The sequence below is a fragment of the Oryctolagus cuniculus genome, chromosome 12, assembly GCF_964237555.1.
Source record: "Oryctolagus cuniculus chromosome 12, mOryCun1.1, whole genome shotgun sequence".
Taxonomy (NCBI): domain Eukaryota; kingdom Metazoa; phylum Chordata; class Mammalia; order Lagomorpha; family Leporidae; genus Oryctolagus; species Oryctolagus cuniculus.
In genome coordinates this window covers 96,972,292-96,992,209 of record NC_091443.1, presented here as the reverse complement: position 1 = coordinate 96,992,209, position 19,918 = coordinate 96,972,292, and the positions used below count along the sequence as shown (strand labels likewise).

General features: G+C 46.8%; 1 protein-coding gene and 1 long non-coding RNA gene across 5 annotated transcripts in view; one reads left to right on the top strand and one right to left on the bottom strand.

The window, feature by feature from the left end:
- Positions 1 to 19,918, top strand: part of LOC103346435 (neuroblastoma breakpoint family member 4) — a 1,612,367-nt gene that overhangs the window by 135,667 nt on the left and 1,456,782 nt on the right. The window lies entirely within an intron of this gene.
- The window catches only part of LOC103345879 (protein sidekick-1), a 694,014-nt gene that overhangs the window by 536,536 nt on the left and 137,560 nt on the right, over positions 1 to 19,918 (bottom strand). The gene's annotated exons all lie outside the window — the stretch shown is intronic.

Below are 19,918 nucleotides of genomic sequence, written 5' to 3'. Positions count from 1 at the left end.
TTTGTTTGTTTCGGTTTCTCTGCTACTACAGTCTTTTTTCAAATTAGAAGTGTCTTCAGAGATTCTTGGTTCACTGTATTCAGTTTTAGTGGTTTGTGTCTTTCTGAGACTCAGTCCACTCTATCTAGGTTGACCAATCCTTGGGCCGTGGTTTTTCCCTAGTGTTTTTGGAGTATTATTTTGGCAAGGTTGGTAGCAATGTCCTCTCTGTCATTTCTGTTGTCAAGTCACTTGAGTCTGTTCTCCTTTTTTCCCCTGCTTCCTGTGTATAAACGTTTTGTCAGGTTGACTGAGTTTTCAAGCACTGTAGTTTGGTCTCACTGAATGTCTGTTGTGATATTTTCTACGCTGTTGGGTTGATTTGAGTTTGAATCTTTTTCCTCCTTCCAGTTTCTTAAGATGTACTTTGCTGTTCTAGTGTTTTAATGTAAAATTGGGTTAATAGTTCCAATGTCTGTATTCTGTAATGTATACATGTATAGCAATACAATTTCCCATGTGAAGTTACTCCTGTCAACCTGGAAAACTGTATGGATGTACCTACTACTGTCAACATATTGAAGGAAAAGAAGGCATTGTGTACACAGAGTTGTTTTCACGGGCCTGTGCTTATTGCATTAGGATGCACAATTTCCAGGCTATGCAGTGTGAATATGCGTGTATGGTGTCCATAGTCCATAATATATTTTTTTTTTACAGACAGAATGGACAGTGAGAGAGAGACAGAGAGAAAGGTCTTCCTTTGCCGTTGGTTCACCCTCCAATGGCCACCGCGGCCAGCGCGCTGTGGCCGGCGCACCACACTGATCCGAAGGCAGAAGCCAGGGTCTGTGAGAAGAGGCCTTGACTCCTGGCCTCTCTTCTCTGGGTTGTTCGGAATTGTAACATGTGTGTGCACAAAAACGGGCATGGGGCGCTCGAGTTAATTTGCACGCAATCTGGTGAATTTTCACAGACTGCACACACGGAATAGAAAGCGGAAGCTTAGCGAAACCCCGAGAATCCTCTGTGCTCTCTTCCAGCCTGTCCAAAGTTCTGACACCTCATAGTAAGTACTAGATTTTTTTTCTTTTTAAAGATTGGTTTGAAAGGCAGAGTTATAGATGAGGCAGTGCAGGAGAGATCTTCAAAGTATGGGTTCACCCCCCAGGTGGCTACAATGTCCTCGGGCTGGGCTAGGCCAAAGCAGATCCATGTACTTTATCCAGTACTCCAGTGTGGGTTCGGGGGCCCAAGTCCTTGCACTGCTTCCTCTGTTTTCCTAGGCATTTGAGCAGACAGCTGGATATCAATTGGGAACAGCCTAGGTGTTGGAAGAGGGTACGAGCCATGGCATAGTGGATGAAGCTGCCGCCTGCAGTACCAGCTTCTCATATGGGTGCTGATTGGAGTCCCAGCAGCTCCACTTCCCTTCCATCTCTGCTGTGGCCTGGCCAAGCAGTAGAAGAGGGCCCAAGTCCTTGGGCCCCTGCAACAGTTTGGGAGTCCTGGAGGAAGCTGCTGGCTCCTGGCTTCAAATCTGCTTAGCTCTGGCTGTTGGGTCCATCTCATATTTTTATCCTTACATCTCAAGAGCAGTAGCTTTCATGTGTTTTAAAATATAAACAGAGAAAGAACAGGTCATCAAAGAAGGAGGTACTTTTCTCCCTTTCTCTGAAGGGAGGAGAGAACTTCCACTTTGACTATGACGTTGTCTAAATAGGATGAGAGTTGGCGAACTCAAAAGGCTTTCATAGCCTTGGCAACTCACGACAAGAGCCTAGGGTGATTACTGACGCCATAAACAAGAGTGTCAATTTGTTAAGTCAACAACAGGAGTCACTGTGCACTTACTCCTCATGTAGGATCTCTGTCCTTAATGTGCTCTACATTGTGATTAATGCTATAACTAGTACTCAAACAGTATTTTTCACTTTGTGTTTCTGTGTGGGTGCAAACTGTTGAAAGCTTTACTTAATATATGCTAAATTGATCTTTATTGATAATTGAAAATGAATCTTGATGTGAATGCAAGGGAAGAGGGAGAGGAGAGGAGAGGGTTGTGGGTGGGAGGGAAGTTATTAGGGGGGGAAGCCATTGTAATCCATAAGCTGTTTTTTGGAAATTTATATTCAGTAAATAAAAGTTAGAATAAATAAATAAATAAATATGTGTGTGTGTGAATGAAATGAAAAGGTTAGAATATTTTCCTGCAGCAGCCTATGCTGCAGCCTCTGCAGTGGGCAGAGCACTGAACACTGCTCTGTATTTCTGAGTTTCAGCTTAGCAAGAAACAAGCTGTGAGCTTTAGGACTGAAGAAACGAATTGTGCAGTAAACACTCTTTACTTTGTTCTGTGAAGTTTATGGCTCAGTTTTTCTGGGATTGTGCTAATAAAGGGAAAACTCAAAGTTAAGTGACTCCCATGAAAGCCCGGGGTATTGATCCTAAAGGCTGAACTTAGGGAATTACTCAGACTTTGAATTTCAGCTTCTGATTGTGTATCAAGTGATCCAGTGCTTGTCACTGAAGAAGAATGCATGAATCTCTGACACTGAGGTTGGCTCTGCCTCACAGCAGTGACTCCTACCCTTTAGTGCACATAACAGTCGACTGGGGAGCTTGTTAAAGTGCGGATTCTGGACCCCCCTCCAGAGTCTGGGAAAGGGACAGGAATAGGCATAGCCACAGGGCTCCACACCGTAGAAGTACAGCTATGGCTTTAAAGCTGTTTCACTGACCTCATATGTGAGATTGTTCAGTTAAGAACAGGAGTCACTGTGTGCTAACTCCCGATGCAGGATCTCTGTCCTCAGTGAGTTGCATTATGAGAGTTAACTATAAAACTAGTTCTCAAACTGTGTGTGTGAGAGAGAGAACATGTGTGTGTGAGCATGTGTGTGTGCAACTTGTTGAAATCTTTACTTAATATAGAATTGGTCTTTTGTGTACAATGTTAATTGAAAAAGAATTTCAGTGGAGAATGGGACTGGGAACGGAAGAGGGAGGAAGAAGTGGGGTGGGAGTGTGGGTGGGAGGATGGGTATGGTGAGAAGATTCACTCTATTCCTAAAGTCGTACTTATAAAATTTATATTCATTAAAAGATAAATAAATAGGCTGGCACCGTGGCTCACTTGGTTAATCCTCCATGTGTGGTTCTAGTCCTGTTGGGCACCGGGTACTAGTCCCCGTTGCTCCTCTTCCAGTCCACCTCTCTGCTGTGGCCCAGGAGGGCAGTGGAGATTGGCCCAAGTGCTTGGGTCCCTGCACCCGCATGGGAGACCAGGAGGAAGCACCCGGCTCCTGGCTTCGGATCAGCATAGCACCGGCCATAGTGGCCATTAGGGGAGTGAACCAACAGAAGGAAGACCTTTCTCTCTGTCTCTCTCTCACTGTCTATAACTCTGTCAAATAACAGAAAACATACATTCATACATACATACATACATACATAAAAAGGAAAAATAAAAGCTGTTTGTAGTGGGTCTCTTGACATTTGGGTAATTCGTAGCTATAGGAAGTTTTTTTTATGCATTGAAGACTTTAGCATCATCTCTGGTGTTTACCCACTTAAGTATCAGTTGTACCTCACCCCCAAGTTGTGACAGGTAAATTCTGGAGCCTCTGCTTGGTGGGACTCATTTCTGTAGGTTCTGGCTGGCTGGTAGACAGATATCATTTACTGAGTTTTGAGTTGTTAAATGATAAGGTCAGTTGTAGAGTTTGTTGAGTTGAATTGGTTGGTGGAGTACAATGAATGTCCAGTTATTTGAATATAGGAATGATTAGGGCTAGATATAGGATTTGGGAGCCATCATTATCTCTAGTTTAACTCTAAAAATGGCTGCAATATCCAAGAAAATGATACAATGAGAGAGGAACAGTGGCTGGAACAGGGAACCTGGGAGGAGCACTAACGCTGTGGGAGGTGAGTGAAGGAAGAGGCTTCCTTAAGAAGAAGTCATCAGGAGAAGGGCAAGAAGCAGAGGTGTTTCGGAAAGTGATGGAAGCGAGTATGGCCAGGAGAAGCAAGGTAGACTCAGCAGGAGAAATGTTTCAGAACTACAAATTCCAGAAAGACTGATTAGACCTGGCTGCTGAGAGATCATCATGACTGTAGAGACCTGTACTGTATAAGATGTGGCCACTGAGCACTGGACCATCCTGCAATGTGCTATAAGCATAAAGTTCACACTGGATTTCAGATTTGCTATTAAGAAATGTAAACTGTCTTAGTAGCAATGACTTTTATATTGACTACAGATTAAAATGATAATCTGTTGGACATAGTGGTTTGGCTACATTTTATCATTAAAATCACTTTATTTGTTTAATTTTGTAAGATGTGTGTACTGGGAAATATAGCATGGCATGTGTGGCTGGTATTATACTCAAGTTCTGTTAGACAGCATGGGCACCAGACAGGATTTCTGTGGGGCCCAGCCGAGTGTGTTGAAGAATGGAAGTGAGGGTGTGGAACCAGCGAATGGGCAAGTGACAACTTTGGACAGCGTGGACTGCCTGCTCCTTGGTGAAACATAGAAAGAGAGGCCACACTGTGAGCTAGAAGAGACAGTGCTGCAGGAGGCAGTGGAGAGATTAGGGAAGCCAGGTGTAAAAATCAGTAGAAACAAAGTAGTGATGGCTACAGAAGAATGAAGGGAGCAAGGCAAGGCTTAGAGAGGTAGCACCTGGACAGGGACGGCAAGTGGACGGGGATGATGTTATGTCTTCAACCCCTTTGAACCTCCTTTCTTTCCTTGACAAAATGGGAGTAAGGATGATGTTGCATTAAGTATGCCTTCCTACAGTCTTGTTGTAAAATTTGAATGAGGTAATTGATGAAGACTGACTTTGGAGGTGATACAACATTTCATGAAAGATTTTCAGCCATCACGAAGCACCATTCTTTCTGATACTTGACTTAGCATCCCACCATATTCTTAATTCATGTGTTTTTTATTACCACAGGGTTGTGGGAAAAATTCACCCCAAATTTCAAAATAGGGGACCTGCGCAATTTGGAATCTACTGCTAACATGTGGAACATGCGTGGCTTTTAAACAGTGATGGGCGTGTATTGGGGCACCCTTGTGCTGTGGCAAAGTGTGCTCCCTAGGATGTGACAAAAATGCACATTCCCGGGCCCCCATGGGTCCTGAATCAGAAACTCTGGGGCAGAGCTTCTCAGTTTGTGTTTTCAAGATTATTTTGAGTGACGCTGGTTGAATGTAAAAGTTTAGAACCCTACCCTTGGTAATTTCTTCACTTCTCTTTGTCCTCAAAATTTGGAAACTAATTAAAACTCAGAGGATTTGGCTCACACTCCACAGACTGTCAACCCCTGCTTCAGAATCTAAATATTGCTGTTGGTTAGGATCCTGGTTTGGGTATTTTCCTATGAGTCATTCCCTATGCATCTACTCCTTTAATTCAGCACTTCTTCCTGGGGCCCTGGCTGTGTGCCAGGCTTCAGAGATGGACTGTGGACTTCCTGGAAGAATCCATATTCTCATGGAGCTTGAAGTCTCATCAAGTGTGGGGGGAAACTACTACATGGTATCAAAAGCTGCTTCACATGGGGGAGGAAGAGTTTAACAGCCATCCAGAGGGTCTCTGTTCCAGAGCTGAGACCCATATGCTTTGTGTTCAATTTCATGGATTGAACTTTTAAGCCAAACTTTTAATGAAGTTGAGGAACTTTGGGGAACATTTTCGTTTCTATCCCACCCATTGCCTGGAGTTCTTTGGACATGGTTTGCAGAGTTGCAGAGTTCCCTTTACCCACCACCAGGCTACAGCCATTTATGAGTCAGATCAGACCAGCTGGCAGATAAGGCACAGAGGTTAGCAGAGGAATCTGTTCTAGCTGTTGATTTGAAAATGCTGAAGCACGAGGCAGTGTTTACAGTTCTGCTAGCGTGTGAGTGCACAACAGATAGTACTTAGTGAGAAAGTCTTAATTCATTCAAAACTTTTGTCCACGTTTTGTCCACTCTTGATTTGTGTATCTTTGGAAGTCATTCTTAAAGACCTGAGTGGTCCCAGGATTTGCAATAATTGCTTAGCATTGCATGCAGACTGTCATCAAAGACTCAGGCATTGCCTTCTCACACTCTTCAATTGGATGCAGTAATAACAGTAATGATATCACAGCAGCAACCGAATATTAAGTGCATATCAGAGGCCATGTATTCTACTACATAATATTGTATGTGGTACGAAAAAATAACAGTTTCCCAAAGATGTCTGTGTCCTAATCCCCAGTCTGTGACTATGTCACCTTCATGGCTAAAAATCCATGCTGTTATGACCTTGAGGTGATGAATGCTGGACTAGCCAGTGGAGTCCAGTTCTGTCCCATGAAATCCTTGAACATAGAGATCTAGGCTATGGTCCAAGAAAGATGGGAGGATACAAGGTTGGCCACTTAGAGGCAACAGTGCTGACTTTGATGGTGGAGAAAATGGCCACGAGCCCAGGAGTGCAGGGGGGCCTCTCTGAGCTGGAGAGGAGTGGGGCGATGGATTCTCCTGCAAGCCTCCAGAAAGTAACACAGCTCTTCAGATGTTAGTCCAGTAAGGCCTGTCTCACGTTTTTGTACAACAGGAGTTAAGATGTGAAATGGGCATCGATTGAGCCACCACCAAGTGCGATGGGTGATGATTTGTTAGAAAACTCACCCATTATGGTTCATCTCCTTAAACTATCACAAGAGCCTCAAATGCTAAAATTTTTCAGCAAGAGATGTCGGAAGCTGAGCAATGGTGCGGGGTCATGTGAGTGTCAGGTGGGGGATGCAGCATTGGTTCCAGAGCCACACCTGGGCAGCAATTTCAGATTGTGGGGTTCCCTGGGCATCCCCTGTGAAGTCACGTGGATGTGCTTTTGCGCACACATGCGCATGCGCATGCACACACACACACACACACACACACACACACACATAGCTTGAAGGGTGCTCTTGCCTCCTGCAGGTTGCCACTTGGCAGGCTCTGCCTCTTTAGCTCTCAGCTCTCAGGCTGTGTCGTGTCTTCTTGGTGAGGCTCTCTCAATTTCCACCCAGGCCACATGGTCTTTTCCTCCTGCTCATAAGGCTGTCCCATACCCCATCACAGCACTTGCCATGCAGAGCAATTGGCTGTGAGTTCTTCCAGTTCTAGTTTCTGGAAATACAGAGCTCACCTCCAAAGAGTTTCCCTCATGACTTATTTCAGTCTCCTACAATGATTCAGACTACAGGCTGGAGGTGAGAGTGAGAGACGGTCTCAGCATCCTAACCACGGCCACGTCTTCCATGTTGGAGAAGCTCTCCTGTATCCCCGAGGTCAAGGCTAGCTGCTACAGGCAGACGGAGAAGCCAGAGGCCCCACTGCATACTCTTTGCCAGTAAGAGAGAGCTCTTTGCTTATCTCCTAAAGTGGGATCGCAGTTTTGTGGTCGCTTGTTTAGATGTTTGTTGATGAAAATACACACTGAAAATAGACAATGTGATGTGTGTGCATTTGTGATTTCTGTTATGTTTAATTTCACCCTTCTTTCTTCTCCCTTTCTTCCCAACTCCTTTTTAAGATAAATAATATTATACTTTATTTCTTACAAACTAGTTTTTTAACAGTGTATTCAAGAAACTGACAAATGGAATAGTCTCTCTCTCTGTATCTCAGGGATATCTAGGTTCCTTATAATGTGCACATCACATTCTTCAATATAGATGAAAGCTGATTTATTTATCCAATCCACGTAATGATTGCAGCTTAGTTTTTGTCAGATTTTTCCCCTTAGAAGCATTGAACTGCAGTGATAATGATCCAGCTTGACTATGCATATGTGGTTCCTTCTAAGAAGTGGGGGTTTTGGGTCATAAGTCATGCATACTTTAAAATTTAAATATCTATGACCCAGTTTTGGTGCAGAATAACTGTGCCAATTTCCATTCACTCCCACAAGTTGTTAAAATCCCAGTTTCCCCGGGCCGGCGCTGTGGCACAGTGGGTTAACGCCCTGGCCTGAAGCACTGGCATCCCATATGGGCGCTGGTTCGAGTCCCGGCTGCTCTTCTTCCAATCCAGCTCTCTGCTGTGGCCTGGGAAAGCAGTGGAAGATGGCCCAAGTCCTTGGGCCCCTGCACCCACGTGGGAGACCTGGAAGAAGCTCCTGGCTCCTGGCTTCACATCGGCGCAGCTCCAGCCATTGCGGCCATTTGGGGAGTGAACCATTGGATGAAAGACCTCTCTCTCTGTCTCTACCTCTCTCTTTCAAATAAATAAAATAAATCTTAAAATAAAAAGACCTAAACAACCAAAAAAAAATCCCAGTTTCCCAAGTCCTCAGCAACTTGTGACTGTTGGGGAAAATCTGCCCATACTGGTGCTTCTGGTCCCAGACTCAGTATTTCCTGCCTCTTTATATCCTAAGTATTTTCACTTAGGCCATTGGACGTCTTGGCAACCATCACACTTAAAGCTGAATTGTATTCCATCAAATAGATGGCTCCTCATTTCTTTGACTGCTACCAACTTGGTGGATGTAGAGTTAATTTGATGTTTCTGAGAAGTCTCTTTGTTTCTAGTGGCCTGTCACTGGCTCAGTTGTTGAGATTTAGAATTTTCACTGCAGACTCATTCGGCATATTTTTGTCTGATGCCCACTGATTCAATCCATACTTCATTCCTCGGATAATGAGCATTGTAGCACTGTGATTGAGGGACTGGTCTCTGGAGTTAGCCTGTCTGGATTCAGATATGTCTCTTCTGCTTTCTCTGTACCTTGAAACAACATTTTACCTTTCTGAGCCCGATGTGTTCATTGTGAAATTGTAACAGCCCCCATTCTCTCCACGGTCATTCCGCAACTTTGGCACACATCAGAATTTTGGGGAGAACTTGTTACATCATAGACTGGGCTCCGCATGTTGGCATGTCTCCAGTAGCAGCAGTACGAGCATTTGGAATTCTAGCAAGTTCCTTGGTGATGCTGACCTTGCTTTCTGGGGATTTTGTTTTGAGAAGCTGTTGTGAGTATTAATTGAGGTGGCGCATGAACAATGCTGCTTAGCACCATGCTTGCATTGCCCTCGGTAATTGGGTAATAACTTTTGGAGCAATCAGTGAAGTTTCTGGCCATCGTTAATGACAGTGAGCAGATCATGTGAGTTTATGGCAGGAGAGTACAGGGTCGCTCTAAACTACCAACCTCTAGCATAGAAATCAAGTTTCTCTCTGTCCTGGGGCTGGAGAGAGAGCGAGAGAGAGTTAGACAGTGTACTTATCTCTGCACTGGGGCTGGAGGGGTGTTTGTGTGTGTGTGTATGTGTGTGTCTGTGTGTCTGTGTTTGTGGTAGACGGTATCCTTCTTTACAATTAACACAAACCTGAGAAAGGAACTCTTCAGTTGAGAAATCATGGTCCCGTGACAGCTTCCCTTCCTCTCCTCTTCACCTCAATTATCCTGTTTCTACATCGCCTTTTTTTAGCATTTTAAATAATTGTCCAAATACCAGGAACAACCTCAGGTAAATACATGTGAGACACGCGAGCCTCTTAGAGAGTGTGATTGCTGCCAGCCTAGAGACAGGAGCCGGGCTAATGAATTTGTTCTTCCTTTCATGAGGTGTGCTCTGCAGCTGGAATACTCAGAAATGTGAAATTTTGATGGAAATGTAACTCAATTTTAGGGGAATTAAAATATACACAGGAGAAGAAATTTGAGTGGGGGAATTGGCAAAATATTCAGATCCCTTTCCAGTGGCCACCCTGGATTCCATTCTTTAGAATTAAATTCCTGCTGTTGCAAAATTCTGTTGTGCCATATCCAGAAGTTAGGCCTTTAAATGCAGCGAGTTTGTAATGGTGATTTCAGTCCCCAGAGAAACACACATCAAAGGCAGTTTAAGTTGTCATCGACTGCCGGGAGTTTAGCCAGGCATCTCTTCACCCACAGAGGACCCAGGATACTGACGCAGGGTGTAAGGTTGGGAAAGGGCACAGGAATCTTTGTTAAACCCCTCAACCCCGACAAGCCCAGTGTTCCCACACTCACCCCAGGAGGATGTGGGGCACATGCTAGAGCAAGCCCAAAGAAGCCTGTCAAGAACGAAGCTTGTAGGGGGTCTCTGGGTTTCCACCCTCCACCCTCCATCCCTGCATGCACAGTCCTGGTGCAAGCCCCTGGCATGTCCAGAGGTGTTAGGGAATAACTTCAGTCCTTAGAGACCTTACACTGACCTGAAGATGGGGGAAGCATGTCTAGAGACACAGTCAGATAACAAGAATTCTTCTGTTCAATATCGACAAAAAGAAGAAAAAAAAAAAAACAGGAGTGCAGAATCTGATGAAATGCCCAACCCAGTACTCACCATGGAGAAGGAAGACTGACACGCCACATTTGTTTCAACATTTTAAAGGCAGTAAAACACTCATGATAATGTAGAAGTACTGTTCAGACCACAGTCCCACTTTCTTCCCCTGATCCCTGGAGGGAAACACGGGGAGGCATTTGGTATTCATCCAGATCCATGGACATGTTTTTGTACTTAAATTTTCAGCATGTGCAGAACTTTAACAAGTTTGTGGAAATTGTGCATGATCTTGAACAGTTTTTAAATATTTTGTTTATTTGAGAGAGAGGGAGAGAAGAAAACCTGCTGCATCACCGTGTTACTTTAGTGCTTCCTTTCACTGAGTTACAGCCACTGTTTCCTCTGACTTGTTATTTGTCTTTGTGAACCCTCCCACCTCCCCATGACATGGTCGTCTTGGAATTCATTTTGGAAATGAAGGGCAGGTCTACCTCTCTGGGTTCCACCTTGGTGAATGTCACAGGCAGTCACTTTTTTACAGTGGGGCTTTTGCTCCATACAAGTTATTCTCATTTTCACATGCAGAAGTTGGGGCTCAGAGAGGCTGAGTGACTTGCCCCTGGTGACACAGCATGCTGGTGCTATGTTGCATAATCGGGGAGTGAGTCCTTGGGAGCAGAGCAGTGAGGCTGTTGGGGCAGAATGAGTCCCAAGGCACCAGCAGGAGTGTCCTCCTGGGACCTATGTGAATCTGACCTTATGCAGCGTACTCTTCTGCCCCATCCATGCTGGCCTCTCAGTTCCGTGACAGCGCCAAGTTCTCTTCCACCTTGGGGGCACTTAAGTAGCTTTCCTTTCTTGATTGTTTCTGTCCTTGAACTTCTGGCATGAAACTGAGGAACACACCACATTTCCCAGTGGTTAAGAGTTTGGTAGCTGGGGGAGATGTTCGTGGAAGAATGAGTTTCCAAGCCTCATGTTCCTCTTCTGTTACAATGGGGCAATGATAGATTCTACCTCACAGGGTCATCAGAATGGATTCCAGGAGGGCTGATGTTCAGTAGGCGTTCAATACACAGGTTTTGAGTGCGCCCATGTTGGACTAATCCATTTACTCACTCCCCAGGCCCCATGGCTGCCCTGGAGTTGGGAAGGCACAGTTGTGCCCTTGTCCCTCCAGCCCATCCAGTGGCCATGAGTCTGCTTCTGTAGGGGCCTGGCAGCCCTGTGTCCTCTGCCAGCACTTCTCCTAGCCTGTTTCAGTCACAGCCAGTGAGGGTCGATGAGATGTTCATGAGTTAGAAGCTGCTTGGTGAGCTTTTTAGCACAAAGTCAAGGTGGGAGCAAGAATCCCGGGATTATTCCCGGATCTTCCATTTCTTCCAGACAGGGAAGCTGAGGACCAGAGAGACTGGCTATGTACTGGAACCAGATCTTCTACTCAGTACCTGAGTCTCATCTTAGAGCATGTTTTGCTCTTCCTGTACCCTAGAAGAAGCCCCCTGCTTCCTCGGGGACACAGGAAAGTCCTCCAGCTAGTGAGAGGCTGATTCAATGGGAGCTCACAGGTACTCTCTGGGCCCCTGTCAGGACGCTGTGTCAGAAGCAGGAGGAAGCCAATCCCTGAGTCAGGAAAGAAATGTGGTCAGCCCTGAAGGCCGCAGCTGCACCTGTAGTCACAGGGGGTGTTTGCAGGCTGTTAGAGGGGAGCTCCCTCAGCCTCTTCAAAAAATAAGAAAACATTCTAAGTTCCTTCACCTTCCCTTGGTTATGTTGTGGCTAGAAAAGGAGGGGTTGATTGGCCACTTTTCACAGGGTTGCTCACCTGCTCATCATCCACTGTGGACTCAACCTAATTTTTTTCAGTGGAAATGCCATGCTTTCTGGAGAACAAAAAGCAGCCCATTGCATCTTATCTCTGAGCTGCTTTCTGGAAAATTTATGCTCATCCATCATGGCCCATTAGGCAGCAGTGGCCTGGGGCCATTTTTCAACATGACTGATCCTATTTGAAGATTCTGCAGAGGAAGTGTGGGAGGCTGCCCTTCCTGCCAGCTCTGTCCTGTTGCTGCCCCATCTGAATAACAGCAGTGGGACCGGGGAAGCTCAGGTCTGCAATGCTCAAGAGCAGGAGGGGCAGTTAGTGCTGGCCCATGGGCGTCAAAGCTGGGAGTCTCAGAGTGCACCAAATGATACATTAACTCACATCTGCCATTGTGTCAGGAAGCAATGTATTCACACAATTGATAGGAGAAACTATTGCAAAATCCTGACTAACCCAAACAAACTGCCCATGTCTCAGTCCTTATCCATTCATCCCCTGGAAGAATCTCAGTGGGTACCCACCAGATGAGGGATGCTATGCCAGACAGACACTGGGGTTTCAGCAGAGATCAAGAGGGCAGAGCTCCTTGAACTCATACAGCACATAGTTCAGCATGTGCCGTCTGCATTCTCCACTAAAATGGGTTTGTGATTGGCAGCCCCTTAGAAACACCAAATGCAGTGTCTTCCTGGGGCATAGCTCTTCTTTCCTGTCCCCTGCAGGTGTGAAAATCACTGTGCGCATCCAGGCCATGCCAACCACATTGGCTAATGAGACCCTGCCTGGGAGTCCATTTTCTGTGCCAACCTCAAACTCCCTCGTTGCAAAGGGTGTGTTGTTTCACCTTCCTGCCCTCTGTAGCTGCCAGTGCTTGGCAGATAGTACATGCTCAGTAAATGTTTGCTGAAGGAGTGCAGTCAGCTGGTGATTAAGCAGGTTTAAGTGCCTAGGAGCATACTTCTGCTGCGGTATGAAATGCATGCAAGTGAACCTAGTGCAGACTGCATATGTAAGGGCAAAATCATTTTCAGATATAAGTATGCTCAGAAATTTGAAATGCTTTCAGAATGAGCAGGAAGTGTGGTTTTTTTCCCCCTTGAATAAAGTAGTCCTTGTGTCATTGTATTGAAATAAGTCACCTAGAGGCAGGCCTCTGTGTTTTGTTCTGGTTTACAAACACCGTCATCATTCAAGTCTCTTCCTTCCACTCAGTCCTCCCTCCACCCTTGGTAAGACCCTAGTTGCTTCTCATTTAGGCTTTTACAGTAGTCCTTTAAATGCCCTCCCACCTTTCACTCCATCCATTCTCCTATAGACACTTGATTTTCTTACTTGAAATGCAGATAGGTTCCTGTTAATAATCCATCACTCGTTGATAGATGCTGCTGTCCACAGTTTCCCAGCCTCATCTTTCTTCACTCTCCTGCAAGTTTCAGCCATTAAAAATACTTGTCACTTCTCAAAGCACCATGCTTTTCCCTCTGTCTAGGCCTCCTGCCCCCTCCTCTCCTGGTTAACTCCTACCCACCCTGCCAGAACCCAACTTTCCCTAAAAAGGACATTCAACTGTTGGCTTCTGAGTGATCTACTGGAATAACTCCCTCCTCTACTGGACCAAGCATTTCAAGAGCAGAGGCCACGGTTTATTCCTTTCTGTATCTTTAGCCTCCCTCAGGGCCTGGCTCATAGCACACACTCAGGACACTTCCAAGACTAAGAAGATGGTTAGCACCCTTGACTCAAAACAGGAAATTCAGGAGGAAATGACAGAAAATTGAACAGAGGAGATAGTGAATTAGGCTCCCATTAAAAGCCAGGGGACCAGCCTGCACCGCGGCTCACTAAACTAACCCTCCGCCTGCGTCACCGGCACACCAGGTTCTTGTCCTGGTCAGGGCGCCGGATTCTGTCCTGGTTGCACCTCTTCCAGTCCAGCTCTCTGCTGTGGCCCAGGAGTTCAGTGGAGGGTGGCCCAAGTCCTTGGGTCCTGCACCCGCATGGGAGACCAGGGGAAGCACCTGGCTCCTGGCTTCAGATCGGCACAGTGAACCAACGGAAAAGGAAGACCTTTGTCTCTATCTCAATCTCTCTCACTGCCCACTCAAAAAAATTTTTAAAAAAGCCAGGGGACCTCAAACACTACCTTTCGGTATTCTGTCTTGCTTTGTGGAAGACATGATTTGGTATATTTCCAACATGTTCCATACTTTAAAGGCAGGGCTAGACTGTGGAGGGCGCGGACTAGGAAGCAGATGCGTGTTCCGTGGAGAACTCTGTAGATTGCAGTTGTTTCAAGTCTTTGTGTGAGTGGGTACGTAAGTGTCTGATAAGTAAATCCCAAAGATTTCCTCATGCACAAGTCAGAGATAGTGCCCCACAGGATGTTGGTAAGGAAGAAGAGAATGACTGGGTACCAAAATCTGCTGTAAGACCGAGTTAAACTCTTTTTCAAATTCTGGGTTAATAGGGTAGGTAATGCATATAATACCAAAATCACAAAAAACTCTAGTAGTTGGCCTTGATGTGGTATTTTATTTATAGCTATTTCTTCCTTTTTAATTTCTTTACTTTTCTTGAAGATCTTATTGATTTGACATTGAGAGTTACACACATAGGGGATGAGAGGGAGGGACGGAGAGAGAGAGTGAGAGCGAAACAGAGAGTAAGAGAGAGAAGTCTTCCATCTGCTGGTCCACTATCCAATTGGCTGCAATGGACGTAGCTGAGAGTATCTGAAGCCAGGAGACAGGAACCAGGATCCTCGCTGTGATCTGCTCATGGGTGCAGAGGCACAAGGACTTGGGGCGTCTTCCGCTGCCTTCCCAGACCACAGCAGAGAGCTGCATCGGGGGTGAGTAGAGCAGCCGTACTCGAACCGGCGCCCGTATGGGATGCCAGCACTGTGGCGGTGCTTTACCTGCTACCTCACAGTGCCAACACTCCCCCTGGAAGCCGTTTGTCATGGGATTCAGCTGTCTGCTAAGACGCCTGGGAAAGCAGAGTGAGACACCCCATGGACTTGGGCCCCTGAACCCAGAATGGAGCGGTGGCTAAAGTCCCTGGCTTCTGTCCCAGTCCCGGCCTTTGTAGCCACCTCGGGGGTGAACCCCCAGATGGACGATCACTGAGAGAGAGAGAGAGAAAGAGAGTGCTGGCGATGTCCCATGCACTGCTTCTCTCCCCAAGCGGCTTCAACGAAGGGCCAGCACAGGGCCAGGCAGATGCCAGGAAACAGGAGGCAGGAGGCAAGAGGCAGGAGGTCCATTGAGGACTCCCATGAGGCAGGGAGGTGGGGTCCAGAGAACCTGGGCCATCAGCGTCTGCGTGCGTGGTCACAGCCTGGAGAGGCGGGACTGGAAGCGGCCCTGGGGCTTCAGACGCTGGATGCAGCAGTGTGCAGCTGCGTCTTAGGGTGCCATGGTGACATCCAGTGGGGAATGCGCCTGCGCCTGGCACTGCGACCCGGAAGTGCACCCGCACGCCTGGTCCCTACTGGCAGGCGGTGCTCTGCTGGGAGTTAGCGCCACGCGTCTGCTCCTGCCGCAGAGCCTGCACAAGCCTTGAGGAGAGGAGCCGTCCTCGTCGCTGCTGGTGGAGCCTCAGGGAGACTCAGCGGCCCCAGGGTCAGGCCGGGATGAGGAGAGGCTGCGTGTCCGAGGCTGTCGCGCCGTTTCCCAGGCGCATTTCTCCTCTTCGGCCCCAACCGGAAACGACGTCCTTCGCGGACCTCTGTCCCACCAGCAGACCGGACCCCCCTTGGAGGTGAGTGACGCGCGGCTGTTGCGTTTTCCCGCTGGGGGTCTTGGCCGCCAGCCTGCCTGCGCCTCTTGGGTCGCGAAGGCGCGGGTGGAGTCGCGGTCGTGCTGTGCGTACCGTCTGGAAGGGTCCCCAGGGTGCGAGCAGCTGTGCGAGAGCAGAGGTGGCTCGGTCTCCTCCCGGAACGGCCCCGCGTTCCCGTGTGTTTGCTTTTTGAGGGCCCAGCCGCCCTGCTCTAGACCTCAGAGACTGTTGATGGGAGGAACGAGAGCCAAAGTGCGTGTCTGTGTCCTGGTCTAGGAGGACAGTTTCGGGTTCCTCGCGTTGGGTGTGATGTTAGCGCTCTGTGGGCTTTTCATGAAAGAGTCTGGTCAGGCCGATGTGTACCTTGTGTTCCTAATGTGATGACTTGTGTTTTAGTATGGCAAACGGCATGGACGTTTTTGTGAACTGGGTTTTCTGTGTCTATCGGGATACTCTGTGGGCTTTCCCCATGTGTGTTCTGTTTTGTGATCTACTGATTTTGTATGGTAGCCACCCTTGCATTTCCGGAGTAACTGTCAGTGGTTGTGCTTCTGCTTGGCGTCTGGTAATGTTTAGTTGAGGCATGTGGCCCATTCCTGATGGGTATGTATGTGTGTGCCATTTTCTTTGTGATGTGCTTGTTTTGGATGTTGGGATAAGGCTGGTCTGATGGAATGAAATGGAAGGCTTTTCCTCTCCATCTCCTTGTTGGAAGGGTTTGCGAATCACGCATTTTAATTATCTTTTCCATGGGAGTTCTCACCGGTGGAGCCATCTGGTCCTGGACTTTTCTTCATTTTTTGTTTGTTTGTTTCGGTATCTCTGCTACTACGGTCTCTTTTCAAATTAGAAGTGTCTTCAGAGATTCTTGGTTCACTGTATTCAGTTTTAGTGGTTTGTGTCTTTCTGAGACTCAGTCCACTCTATCTAGGTTGACCAAATCCTTGTGCCTTGGTTTTTCCCTAGTGGTTTTGGAGTATTATTTTGGCAAGTTTGGTAGCGATGTCTTCTTTCTTTCTTTCTTTCTTTCTTTCTTTCTTTCTTTCTTTCTTTCTTTCTTTCTTTTCTTTTCTTTTCTTTCTTTCGACAGGCAGAGTGGACAGTGAGAGAGAGAGAGAGAAAGGTCTTCCTTTGCCGTTGGTTCACCCTCGAATGGCCGCCGCGGCCGGCGCTCCGCGCTGATCCGATGGCAGGAGCCAGGAGCCAGGTGCTTTTCCTGGTCTCCCATGGGGTGCAGGGCCCAAGCACTTGGGCCATCCTCCACTGCACTCCCTGGCCACAGCAGAGAGCTGGCCTGGAAGAGGGGCAACCGGTATAGAATCCGGCGCCCCGACCGAGACTAGAACCCGGTGTGCCGGCGCTGCTAGGCGGAGGATTAGCCTAGTGAGCCGCGGCGCCGGCCCCTCTTTCATTTCTGTTGTCAAGCCACTTGAGTCTGTTCTCCTTTTTTCCCCTGCTTCCTGTGTATACACGTTTTGTCAGGTGACTGAGTTTTCAAGCACTGTAGTTTGGTCTCACTGAATGTCTGTTGTGATATTTTCTATGCCGTTGGATTCACTGCCGTTTCAATCTTTTTTCCCCTTCCAGTTTCTTAAGATTTACTTTGCTGTTCTGGTGCTTTAAGGTAAAATTGGGTTTATGGGTCCGATGTCTGTATTCTGTAATATATACCTGTATAGTAGTGCAATTTCTCATGTGAAATTAGTCCTGTCAACCTGGAAAACTGTTTTGTACCCACTCCTAGGAACATACTGAAGGAAATGAAACCATTTTGTAGACAGAGAGGTTTTCACAGGCCTATGCTTACTGCAGTAGGGTGCACAGTAGCCAGGCTATGTAGGCTGTATATGCATGTATGGTGTACATAGCCCATAATGTCTTTATTCTGTCTTGAGGTGATGGGCATTTTGGCTGATTGCATGTCGCTCCCCCTCTTCGTGGAGGAACGACACAGGACCCTGCGCTGTTCTTTTGTCTGCTCGGCCCTCCCCGGGTTTGCTGCTGGTTCTTCCCGGGTTGGCTACTATCCCTTCCACCTCCGTGGAAGGGCAGTTCCCCCTGGCCACATTCCCCACTTCCGCAGGGGAGTGGCACACCGCCGGCCGGCTCTCTCGGGGGCTGCACAGGTGTTCCCCTTAGATGTTCCCCTTAGATGTTCCTGGTGCATGCCATCTCTCTCCTCCTTTATAGTCCTCCTCCGCCAATCCTAACTCAGCTGCCCACATGCCGAGTACGCTGCTCTCCTCCAATCAGGAGCAAGTCCTACAGTTTATTGGTTGAACTGGAGGCAGCTGTGTAAAAGCTGTTTTCTTCTCTCCCAGCGCCATATTGTGGGAGAGCAGATGCATAGAATAAGTCTTAATTCCAGTAACTCAGTCGAGTCCGAGCTGCTCCCCACAATTGCATATCTTTGCTATTATGAATTGAGCTTAGTAAATATGGGGGCAGCAATAACTCTTTGTTCGTATGTTGTTTTCATTTCCCTTGGGTATATACACAGGGGTGGAATGGCTGGCTCCTATGGTACGTCTATATTCAGATTCTTTTTTATTTTATTTTTTTTTATTTTTTGACAGGCAGAGTGGACAGTGAGAGAGAGAGACAGAGAGAAAGGTCTTCCTTTTGCCATTGGTTCACCCTCCAATGGCCGCCGTGGCCGGCGCGCTGCGGCCAGCGCACCGCGCTGATCCGATGGCAGAAGCCAGGTGCTTCTCCTGGTCTCCCATGGGGTGCAGGGTCCAAGGACTTGGGCCATCCTCCACTGCACTCCCTGGCTACAGCAGAGAGCTGGCCTGGAAGAGGGGCAGCCGGGACAGAATCTGGCGCCCCGACCGGGACTAGAACCCGGTGTGCCGGTGCCGCAAGGCGGAGGATTAGCCTAGTGAGCCGCGGCGCCGGCCTATATTCAGATTTCTTACTTATCTCCCTACTGTCTTCCACAGTGGCGATACCAGTTTACATTCCCACCAGCTGTGGATGTGGGTGCCTTTTCCCACCATATCCTCAAGGCTGTTGTAGTATTGATTTGCATTTCCCTGATGGCTAGTGATCCTGAGCATTTCTGCATGTGTTTGTTGGCAATTTAGATTTCCTTTCTTGAAATATTTAGCCTGTTGAAGTCCCTTGCCCATTTCTTGAGTGGGTGGTTTGTTTTGCTGTTGTTGAGTTTCTTGAAAGTTTCCGGTAGTTTATCCTTTATCAGTTGCATACTTTGCAGATAATTTCTCCCATTCCGTTAGTTGCCTCTTTAGTCTTGCAGGGCAGAAGCTTCTCAATTTGTTTTTTTGGTGTCCTCTTCTATCCCTTTCTTTAATCTGTTGTGATCCCCAGATATTGAACATCCTTGGTTTTATTTATCCAAACGATTATATTTTCTTTGTAGCTCTGTGAATGGGATTGGTCTTTGAAGTCCTTTCTCAGCCATGACATTGTTTGTGTATACAAATAGGCTGCTGATATTCTATCCTGCCACTTTACCACATTCTACTCTGAGTTTCAATAGTTTCTTAGTGGAGTCTTTTGGATCTCCTATATATAGAATCATGTCATCTGCAGATAGGGATAGTTGGACTTAACTCCCTTCCAATTTGTATCTAATATTGAGAAATGAGAGAAAAATATGCCAACATGATCACGTGCACGTAGAAAATGACAACAGTGACCTCAGATGATACCTTTCTGTATTCAATCTTGCTTTGTGGAAGACATGATTTGGCCTACTTCTAACATAACCCATGTTTTAAATGCAGATCTGTGTTCCATGGAGAACTCTGTAGATCACAGGTGTTTCAAGTCCTTTTGCAAGTGTGTACATAAGTGTCTGAAAAAATATATTACAAAGATTTCCTCATGCACAAGTCAGAGATAATACCATACAGAATGTTTGTAAGGATGAAGAGATGAATGGGTACCAAAGTCTTTTCTAAGATGGAGTTAAACTCTTTTTCAAATTCTGTGTTAATAGGGTAGGTAATGCATATAATATCAAATTCTAAATAAAATTGTTGATGCCCTTGAGGTATTATTTTATTT